Source organism: Myodes glareolus, chromosome 6 (genome assembly GCF_982192425.1).
Source record: "Myodes glareolus chromosome 6, mMyoGla1.1, whole genome shotgun sequence".
Classification (NCBI taxonomy): domain Eukaryota; kingdom Metazoa; phylum Chordata; class Mammalia; order Rodentia; family Cricetidae; genus Myodes; species Myodes glareolus.
This window is the reverse complement of record NC_142031.1, coordinates 58,045,622-58,056,509: the sequence shown is the minus strand read 5'-3', so window position 1 is coordinate 58,056,509 and position 10,888 is coordinate 58,045,622. Positions and strand designations below refer to the sequence as shown.

Sequence of the window (10,888 nt, the reverse complement as noted above, 5' to 3'; positions counted from 1 at the left end):
AATATCGATTCTAGGCTCACTCATGGGAAAACACTAGCATTTCTAATCAGCATCATCGCTTCCTACTTCTAAGAACTTTCTGGAGGAGGAGTAGACCAGACTTGTTGAATCTTAACTTAAGAGAGCTGATAAGATCCAAAACAGGTTACCAGGAGAAACCCGAATATCTTGTCTGAGTGTTTGTACACGTGGAAGTCGTGTCTGCAACTACATGAGAAATACTGGGTACTTTAAGGCTTTCAAAAATTCAAGTGTGGGGCTGGGGCGATGGCTCTGGAGGTAAAGGCACTGGAGGGCATGAGTTCAGATCCCCCAGCATCCATGTGAAGAGCTGAGAGTGGCCACACAGCTCTAACTTCAGGACTGGAAGAATCCCTGAAGCTCCACAGCCAACTTAGTTGAAAAAAAAAGGCATGCTCCAGATGCAGTGAGAGACCCTGCTTTAAGAGTGAGTCAGAGAGTAATGAAGAAGGACACTCCTCTGTGAGCACTTGCATACACATGTGCATATAGATGATTATACAGCAAACAGACCCCCCCCACACACACACACTGCAAATGTGCACAAAATAAGCAAATTCCCCAAACACAGTCTCTGTGCAGACCGTGACCCTGGAAGGTATTTGCTAATAAATTAGTATGGCTTATGAAAATATTTTCATACCGCTGCTGGTGCGTGCCAATAATCCTAGCAAGAGAAGTTCAAGGTCACCCTTGGCCATCAGCCTGAGCTACGTGAAACCTTATCTCAAACAAAACAAAAGCACCAACCAAAGATTTCTCGTGCGGTGAGACGGTACTCACTAAACTAAATTCTCAGCCCCAAAATATCTGTGCCTAGCATGTCCAAGAACATGGGTTTGATCCCCAACACTAGAAAACAAAAACTCATGGGGTTAGTATTTCCAGATTGACTTTAAAGCCTTACATGTCTTGCTCATAACTAAATGTTTTCATCAGTCCCTTCACTTAAGAATAGAAGTTTACCAGTGCCCAGAGCATAGCTTCCCAACTATATACCAGTGAATAAAACACACAGACAGACACAACCTTCTCCTCACAAAGTTTACATTTTTCAGCAGTGGAAGAAATGGACAGAAACTGAACATTAAGTTATTATACCAGGCGACAATTGGTGAGGGAAAAAAAAAACCGTAAGGAGAGCAGCCTGGGGTGCTGGCAGTGTGGGGTTGCTGTGATTTAAGCTGAGCCTAGACTTTCTGACAAGAGACAGAGATCATGAAAATCTTCTGGGCCATTTTAACCTTGATCGCATGTACATTTTTTTTTTAAAGTCCTCCCAAAGAACTGCTATGCACTGGACTGTTTTCAAGATGGGCAAGCGGCAGGAAGTAAACGTTTTCTGAAGTCTGGGGACATCTTTGTACATCTATGCTGGCCCACAATGTAATAATGTCTTCAGGAGTTGAGATGGGGGCAGCTCAGAGGACTCTGGACCCTTCAATCAATGTTCTCTTGCAAGCTTTTTGGTTGTTTGCTAGCTTGTTTTTGCTTTGGTCCGGCCTCCTGTGGCCTCTGGCAGTCAGTTGTCTGCTCACAACTCCATACTTCCATGACTCTTTGTGTGGATTATTGGTTTGTGAGAAGTGGATCCCAAAGAAAAACACTTGAACAAAACCCTAAAGGATTTTTCCCCACATAGAGCTTCTTGGCGCTCTGGGACACAAGTAGGGACTGGGACAGAAGTTGTTTTCGCCAGAGTTCAAGTGGCTATGCTTGCGTTGGAGGAGGAGCTCAAAGTTTAAGTGTCTCTCAGAACAGCATTTCTGGGGGACAAGACGTGGTGTACGGTAGCATTTTAGGGCTGGAGGACAGGTCCACCTCCTCAGGTCCTGTCCGTCAAAAATGACAATTCAAAGCTGGCACCGTCCCGAATGCCCTCTAATAAGAAGGCCTGCTGCATTATGTGGGCCTTGGGTCTTCGATATCAGGCCAAAGCAAGCCGAAATGCCAGCTCGGAGCGCGCGGCTGCCTCAGGTCCACCAGCTTCTGTACTCCAAGAAGCCTTACTGGGGGACAGAGATCAAATGAGCCAAACTGAAGTGGTCAGGTTCCCTGTGGCCTCCCAGGAATGTTGTTCTCAACAAGGTGAAGAGCTATGAAATAGGAGCTGTGGCCCTGGAAGGCCACTGACTGGACTAACTCCATTATTTGACACATGGAAAACTGAGGCCTGAGAAGAGAAGGGCCATGGCTAAGCTCACATTGTGAGCTACATCTCTGTCAAACAGTTCTCTGGATCTCACAGTGGTTTTGCATTACTGTTCTTTTTTTCTTTAATGATTTTATTTTTTATTATTTTTATGTACATTGGCGTTTTGTCTGCGTGTGTGTCTAAGTGAGGGTGTCAGATCCCCTGGAACTGGGGTTACATGTGGGTGCTGGGAATTGAACCCAGGTTCTCCGGAAGAGCAGCCAGTGCCCTTAACTGCTGAGCCATCTCTCCAGCCCTGCCTTACTCTTCGTACCGTTAATGTTTTACCTATTTTTCTCCATGCTTCTGACTTCCTGCCTGAGATCCTACAGAATTCTTGTTCTTGTTCAAAGCCAGTTAACATTTTCCGATGAGATAGTTCAGTGGGGAAGGCTCTTGCTGCCAAATCTAATGACCTGAGTACAATCTCCGGGTCCCACATGAAGAAGGAGGGAACTGACTCCTGCAAGCTGTCCTCATGTGTTCTGTGGCTTCTACATGTGCACTGTGGTGCGTGTCACCCCCCCACCCCCACTCCCAAAGTATGCACACATACACTATGTCTTAGTTAGGGTTCTATTGCTGTGACAAGGCAACTTGGGGAGCAAAAGGTTTGTTTCAGCCTATGACTTACTCAGTATGCTTTCTTATAAGGCTTTACAATAAAGGAACTTGGCAAACCAAAAAAAAAAAAAAAAAAAAAAAAAAACCTCATGAACACCTGCCCAGGAATGGCACCAACCCTGTAGACTGGGCCCAATCATATCAATCATTAATCCAAAAAAAAAAATACACTACTGGCAGGCATGGTGTTGCATGCCTTTGATCCCAACACTTGGAAGGCAGAGGAAGGCGGATCTCTGTGAGTTTAAAGCCAGCCTGGTCTACAGAGTGAGTTCCAGGACAGTCAGAGCTGTTATACAGAGAAATCCTGTCTCAAAAAACCAAACAACGAACCAAACAACCAACCAACCAATCTATAAACAAACAACCAAAACAAAACAAAAAAAGAAAATAAACCCAAAAACCCAAAAAGAGTGCATTACAGACTTGCCAACGATCTGGCAGAGAGCCATTTTCTTTTCTTTTCTTTTCTTTTCTTTTCTTTCTCTTCCTTCCTTCCTCTCTCTCTTCTTTTCTTTTTTTTTCTTTTGGTTTTTCGAGACAGTGTTTCTCTGTAGTTTGGAGCCTTCTTGGAACTCTCTCTATAGAGCAGGCTGGCCTCAAACTCACAGAGATCCGCCTGCCTCTGTCTCTCGAGTGCTAGGATTAAACACGTGCACCACCACTACCCGGCTCAGAGGGGCATTTTCTCTTCCTTCCTTTCTTCCTTTCTTTTGAGAGAGGTCTCACTATGTAGTTATGTAGCTCTGATTGTCCTTGAACTCACTATGCAGACCAGGCTGATCTCGAACTCACAGAGATCCACCTAGCTCTGCCTGCTAAGTTCTGGGAAGAGAAGTATGTGCCACCGTGCCAGGCATGAAGGCATTTTCACAATTGCGGTTCTTCCTCACAGATAACTTTAACTTGTGTCAAGTTGAAAAACTAAAATCCAACATGCTAAAAATTAAATAACAATGAAATTTTTTAGATGTATATTTGTGCAGTAATTTAAAACTTGACTTTCCTCTTATTTTCTTGCCTTTGTCATTGCTGCAAATGAACAGACTTTGCAGTGCTTAAGAGAATAATGGCAGGAACAAGTACTTTGCCAAGATTCAAATAGTGCCCAAAATACTCCTTACCAAATGGCTGCCTCACCCAGTAAATCTTTACCCGTTCCTAATCTGGGAAGAAAAACCTGCAAAGAACAAAATCACACAGCGAGAAGACAGCTGCCACTGGGACGTGAAAAGTGAGCCCAGTGTGTGTCAGTGGGGGAGCCGAGGACGCAGGAGCCCTCCTGCTTGTCCGCCTTCTGGGCCTTGAAGGAGGCAGACTCTGCTCTTTGTACCATCAGTGCATCCGCCTGAATTAAGATTCTTCATCTGTATCTTCACCCTAGAAACCTATCTTCTTTCTTTACGGGCAGCTTTGGTTCTGGCCACATTTCTTCCTGGTCACCGTAACTGCAGTTTTCTGCCTTCCTCCCTCTGGTCTTACTCATTCCAAATGGCTTCTCCGGGCCCACTTTTCAGTCTGTCCTATAAGATGCCCTCCCAGTTGCCCTCGGCCTCTCTCATTGGAATTGTTGCGTGGTTCTCTTGAACCCTTAGTGTTCCCTCCATATGTCCTCAGTGGGTGACCCTTACAGGTGATTACTACCAGTTTTATGAGCAAGGAAAGAGGTACCCGGAACAGAAAGCTAATTTTCTCAAGGTCAAGAGAGACACAGAATGGGAAAATAACTTCCCCGTAGACACAGTGGTGGCTTTTAACTGTAATCCCAGGACTAGGGAGCCAGCCTGGTCTACAGAGCAAGTTCTAGAAGAACCAGGGCTACATAGAGAAACCGTGTCTCAAAAAACAAGACGAAACAAAACACAACAAAACAAAACAAAACAAGAGTTCAGAACCAGTTTGGGCTACCTATTGAGCGCCAGCAAACCTTACCTACACAAAGACCCTGTTTAAACAGAACAAAACAAGTAAGCAGGCAAAGATGTCAAGTGTTGTCATGATTTTATTTCCTCCTGGTCCAGGAACGGGCACTGAGTTATTCTGTGAGTTGGGTTCCACAAGAGGGTAGAATTGATTTACAGGCTAGAAGCTTCCATGTTGGAATATTTAGCTATATGAGGAAGACTAAAGGAAGACAAGAAGTGTTGAGTCCCTCAGACATCAGCAACGATGAGAGGCCTACTGGGAAGGGAGAATTCAGTGTGGTGACCCAAGGAGAAAGGAGTGGGCCTGTGGGTAGAATTGCTGCGGAAGACAAGCCAGAATGCAGGCAAAGAAACTTGTTCCTCAGCCTCTTTCCAAGGAATCCCCTTAGTGGGCCACACCAGAAGACAGGTCGCTAGGAGCTCAGGAAGACAGACCATGGAAGTCATCCTGAACACAGAACAGGTGAACAGATCGTGTTGAAGTAATAGAACACCCAGTGACGTTCCCAGCTAGACAGCAGGGGAGTTGGGATGCAGAGGGATGCTCACTCTGCCTGTAGACCCCCCATCGGGGCCTTGCTAGTGTACCACGTGGCTTGGATGCAGTCAAGTTCTTATGCTTACTAGCCCTTCTTCAGACAGCAGCTACTGTCTCTTCAGACAGAGCTCTGTGTCTGTCACACTGTCTGTGTCTGTGTCACAGACACAGACAGAAGACTGTGTCTTCAGACAGAGCTCACACCTACTCCCCACCACGTCTGTGTATCTCACTGCCCATCCCAAATCACGAAGACCATGATCTTGTCTTTCTTATCCTTAAAGTTCCTCTAATGCCAGGCATGGTCTTCTATACACAGAAGCACTGGATCCATGTTGATAATTAATCAGTAACTACTCAGAGGACCACAGTGACCTGCGCTAAACCAGGCTGCTGCCGTCACCCCCTGATGTACTAGGAGGGTGTGTTGGTGTGCTCACCACCGAGCCACTTTCCTGTAATCTCTGACTGTAAGTGGGATCATCACGAGGCCTGGGGTTCTTAAAGCTGCGGGATTGGCATCATGTCCGTGGGCGTAATGCCCTCGTTCGGTGTCTCTGGCTGGCAGTTCTCAGCTCTGGCTTGCCAAGTCCCCGGCTGCTGCTTCGAATGCTGTATGTCAAAGCTGATGAAAACAGTTAACCCTTTCCTTCATAGGCATGTCTCTTACCTGCCATGCAGGGAGAGAATCATTGAGATTTGAAGGGCCTTTACTTGAAGGGTCTGCCGATGACAGCTAGCAACCAGTGGGTGTCTCACAGCTGTGTGGCCCACTGCTGCCTAACTCTGTCAGTGGCTATGTTGGCAAGAAATCTGGGTGTTTAGAGGCCAGGGTCACTGACTCTTGGCTTTGGAGGAGTAGTGGCTGTGGCGTATTTCTAGAAAGGTTAATAGGGTAACCCGGGACCGCTGGACTTCAACAGTGAGTGAAGGCTGCTCTTCTTCACTGATGGACAATGGGGACGTCTCAGGCCATTCTGATGCCGCTCTCCTCTCCCTGCCAGACTGAGGACACAACCAGAACTGGAACCAGGTAGGCTATGAGAGGACAGACTTCTCACTGTGCGTGCATGTATGCATGCGTGCGTGTGTGTGTGTGTGTGTGTGTGTGTGTGTGTAGTGTTTTCTCTGTGTGTCTGTCTCTCCTCTCTCTGTGTGTGTGCATCTGTCTGTCTCTTTTCTGTGTGTCTTTCTCTCTGTATCTGTGTCTCTTGGTCTTCTTTCCATTTACCTACTACGCTGTCCCTACACAATGGCAAACTGTCTCGCTAGTCATTACTTTTAGTGTATGTATGATTTTTATTTCATATATCTCCATATTACATTATGTTTCCTTTCATTTAGCTCCTACTTCCCTGTCTCTGTCCTGAAGACCGGGGAGGACCTAGGAGGAGGGAACAGAGGTGGAATAACAGCAGCAAAGCTGCACACAGTGAGACAGAAGAATGCCGTAGAAGGTAAGGCCAGAATTAGCGTATGGAGGCTGAAGCAATGGTCCAACAAGTAAAAGCCCTGCTGGCTGCTCTTCTAGAGGGTCCAATTCCCAGCATCCACGTGGTGACTCACAGCTGTCTATATTTAGGGGATCCAACGCCCTCTTCTGGCCTCTAAGAGTACTGCACACACACAGTACACACACATTTAAGCAAAACATCCAGGCACACAAAAATAATGTTTTTTTAAAATTAGCCTATGAAAAAACACAGTTTGAAGAGATAAAGATTAGCGCACTCCCCAAGTCTCCCCCTCATCCCTTGAACTCCTCATTAAGCCAGACACATCACAGCACAAGCAGAAAAGATACATGCTGTACAAGTGATCTGAGTGTCCCACGCCAGCGGGCCTGTACAGGTGTCATTGATCATCCTATCCCTCAGTAGTGCACTCCTTCTTCAGAAACCATCCCCAACACTGGGTGGTGGTGGTGCACACCTTTAATCCCAGCTTTTGGGAGGCGGAGATGGGAGGGAGGATCTCTGTGAGTTTGAGGCCCAGCCTGGCCTACAGAGTGAGTTCCAGGACAGCCAGAGGACACAGAGAAATCCCGTATCGGAAAAAAGAAAACAAACCCAGAACCAAAACAAGCAAAAAAGTAAATGTCCCCGCTTTTTCTACCATTCAGGTTTCCTAGTCTAATTTCTTGTTCAAGACCCTGGAAATCCCAGTAGTTACCCAGGAGACTCTGGCTTCTGCTTAGAAGAAAGGGCACTCCAGGATCTCACTTGTGGACCCGAGCACCTGCTTGGATATCTGCTTAGAAGCTCCAGGGAAGGAGAACTTGAGAACCCAGAGAAGCCAAGTCCTTCGTCAGAAGAACAGGAGGTGGGGGAGGAGCAGGGACCAGGTTTGGGAAGGGGGACTTTGGTGTGTGTAGCAGGAAGGGCTAAGGGCTTGACAGGTGAAACAAGAACGTAAGGAACTGTCCCCTGTCTGTGGAAATCAGCTTCGCCAGAGAGGGCAGAAGCAAATTTGTTCCACTTTGAGGAGAAGCTGGGAAAACTAGAGGAAAAGGGAAAGGAGGCTGTGACTCCTGGCTGGAAAACCCGAGTCCAGGCTGAAGATTTCCTCCTGAACCCCAGGTGCCCTGATGTTGGGTTGGGGGCAGTAGAACTCCTGCGAAACATCCTGGACCCGTGACTATCTCACTAATGGGGACAAAGGGATTGGCAGCAATGACATCAAGATCTCCTGCCAAAGTGGCAGGGCTGGACTCCTCTATAAGCTGAGCTTCCCAGGGCCCCAGACACTCCTTGACACCATGATTAATTCTCAAACACCGCAGGTCTGTGTTTTTGGAGTGACCTGCCATTTCCCTCTAAGGATAGATGTGAGCCTCCAGCAGCCCCTTCTCCCCAGGGAGTGATTTCACAGTATGCTGGGGAAGACGCTGTCTCGGATGAGCGCTGTATCTTTCATCTGGAGATCTTAAGGAGCCTTAATAACAGCCACGCTTCATTAGTCCTGCTTTGTGGATGAGGGCACTGACTCACAGAGGGCTTCAGCGATTTTCTCATTCATGTTGGGAGTTATTGCCAGAACCATGAATGAGACTTAGGGTGAAACTCTATTTCATAAAGCTTTAAACCTTATAGTAGGGGAGTTTACAAAAATAATGACCCCTTTGCACTGAGAGTTGACTCCTTTGTTCTGTTATTAAGTCTGCCTTAGGTGGGGCATGAGCATCCCCACTCCAGGACAGCTTTCCAACTTGAAGGCTTCACTGTGAAGCAAGGTGGGAAAAGCTGTGTGTTTTATTGGCAATGCCTGGACCACTCGTAGTTCATTGTTTTCATCTACCTACCCACCCATTCATCCCTCACTCAATAACCCAGTCAAGTAATACACAGCTCAGTCTCTATGACATCACCTGTGAAATAGGCATGGTGATATTACCATTGGCAAAGACAGTTTTGGAAATTAAGATAATTTCTATGAAGCACCCTGTCTAACATACGGTAAACCCTTGAGGTAATTATTATCATTAAACAAGTAATTATAAGAGACATATCAACGCACACAAAACACAAAAGTGAGTTCTTGAACAGCCCTTTGTAGGATGGACAGGGCAAAGGTGCAGCTGAAGGAAGTTAATTCCTGGGGAACAGATAGATCTTTCAAATTAAAACACAAGAAATAAGGACATGGCCTGTCAGTAAACAAAAGAGGGAGAGTCCTGGATGCTCACTTTGGAGCCTGAAATGTCAGGCAGACTGGCAAGATAGTAATAATTGACACGAACCATTTAAAATGGGTAGAAATGTGGAGACAGAGGACAGAGTTGGGGTGGGGTGTTTATATCCTGGAGGGGTTAGTTACAAAGCCCTAGCCTTTCGCGGGCCTGTCTTTATTTCCCCATTGTTCTTTCCTAGAATAAATATCTTCGCAAATTCTTACTTGACTCTCTTGCAGTCAGGACACCTGAAACTCAGGGGTTAAAAGGGTGGCAGGGAGGAACAGTTGGGGTGCAACAGGAAGGGCAGAACCTTAGAGAGGAGCAAGGGAGACCTTCGAAAAGGCTTATTTGGGAGGACCTGAGGAAACCAGAAAACTGTGGACCCCTCCTAACCTCTTGCATCTCCATACTGTGTGTGATCTAAAACCTGGATGTGAAATCCTTCCCCAGCCTAGACACAAAATCTTGACACTAGACAGAAAAGCACTCACAGGTTAGACCGTATGAAAAATAGAACTATTTGTGTGACAACAGATACCCACGCCCAGAAAGAGAAGCTACAGGCTGGGAGAAAAGCTTCATAAAATGTCGTGCATTTTAAGGCTATATTATAACAAGGAGGAGAATTCTCAATGCTAAGGAACTTCTACAAATCACCAGGAACGAGACAACGCTGACGAAGGATGGAAGAAGTGGGCATCCAAAAGACGCATGCCCAGTAGCAATGCAGAGAGCGCAAAAGGAAACACCATTACTGTTTATCACTTCATTGACACAATTTATAATGTTTATAAATATTGCAATATTTATAAAACATTTATAATGCTCCATATTGGCAAAAGTGAAAGGACGGTTGACAATGTGAACTGATGTGTGCATGTGTGTGTGTGTGCATATGCCTACATATACCACGACACACAGGTGAAGGTCAGAGGGCAGTGCTGTAGGCTTGGTTCTCGGGAGGTGGTCAGACTTTCAAGACAGACTCTTCTACCTGCTTAGCTCCTTGCCAGCCCACAGCATTTGTTTGTTTGTTTGTTTGTTTGTTTGTTTGTTTGAGACAGGGTTTCTTGGTGTAACAGCTTTGGCTGTACTGGAACTAGCTCTGTATCTGTAGACCAGGTTGGCCTCAAACTCAGAGATCTGTCTGCCTCTTCCTCCAGAGTGCTGGGATTAAAGGTGCGCGCCACCGCTGTCTGGCTAGTCCACAGCCTTTTTGCAGTAGTTGTGACTTTAGAGGCCACTTTGCTAAGTCATCTGCTTTCAGGGACTATTCTTATGACATCTATCTCCACACAAAGGCAAAAGTACAACAGTGTAGACGCGACTTGACATTTATTTAAGGCTAGCACTCAGGACCCTGGGACACAGAGAAGTTAGGTCATTTTCTCGGGATCACACAGGTAACATTAGAAGTGGCAGGTAGCTCAGGCAGTTGTTCCCCACAGACTGTCCTCAACTGTTACACTAATGAACACAGTAGATATAGCATGGCATTCTCATATTGTAGGATAGAGTACAACAGTTAGAAAATGAGGAGTTCTCCATCTACACATGTGGGCATGTGCCAGGACACAATAATGGGGGATGGATTATAAAGTTGCAAAATACTATGATATGGTAACATTCTATGTATATAAAGGAGAGATACATATGTGTATATATATGCAAATAATTATCAATGAGAATATGTAAAAACTTTGAGTGACAACATCATGCATGTGAAAGAAGAGTCAGCACCAGACGTGATGGTTCGCATTTGCAATTCCAGCACTTGGGCGATTGAGGCAGGAGGATTTACTCCTGGAAAGAAATAGATCCTTGAAGTTAAAAACTAGAAATGAGTGAAAAGGAAAACATAATCAAAATATATTGGATCAGTATTTAAAATTAACAACAAAACGACTAGAAAT

At 45.7% G+C, this 10,888-nt stretch overlaps 1 long non-coding RNA gene across 1 annotated transcript; it reads left to right on the top strand.

Annotated features, from left to right (window-relative positions):
* The first annotated feature begins 5,823 nt into the window (after positions 1 to 5,823).
* Positions 5,824 to 9,195, top strand: LOC146894266 (uncharacterized). Its single transcript, XR_015002329.2, has 3 exons — positions 5,824 to 6,335; positions 6,647 to 6,759; positions 7,425 to 9,195. It is a non-coding gene; the product is annotated as an uncharacterized LOC146894266 (long non-coding RNA).
* The last annotated feature ends 1,693 nt before the right edge of the window (positions 9,196 to 10,888 follow it).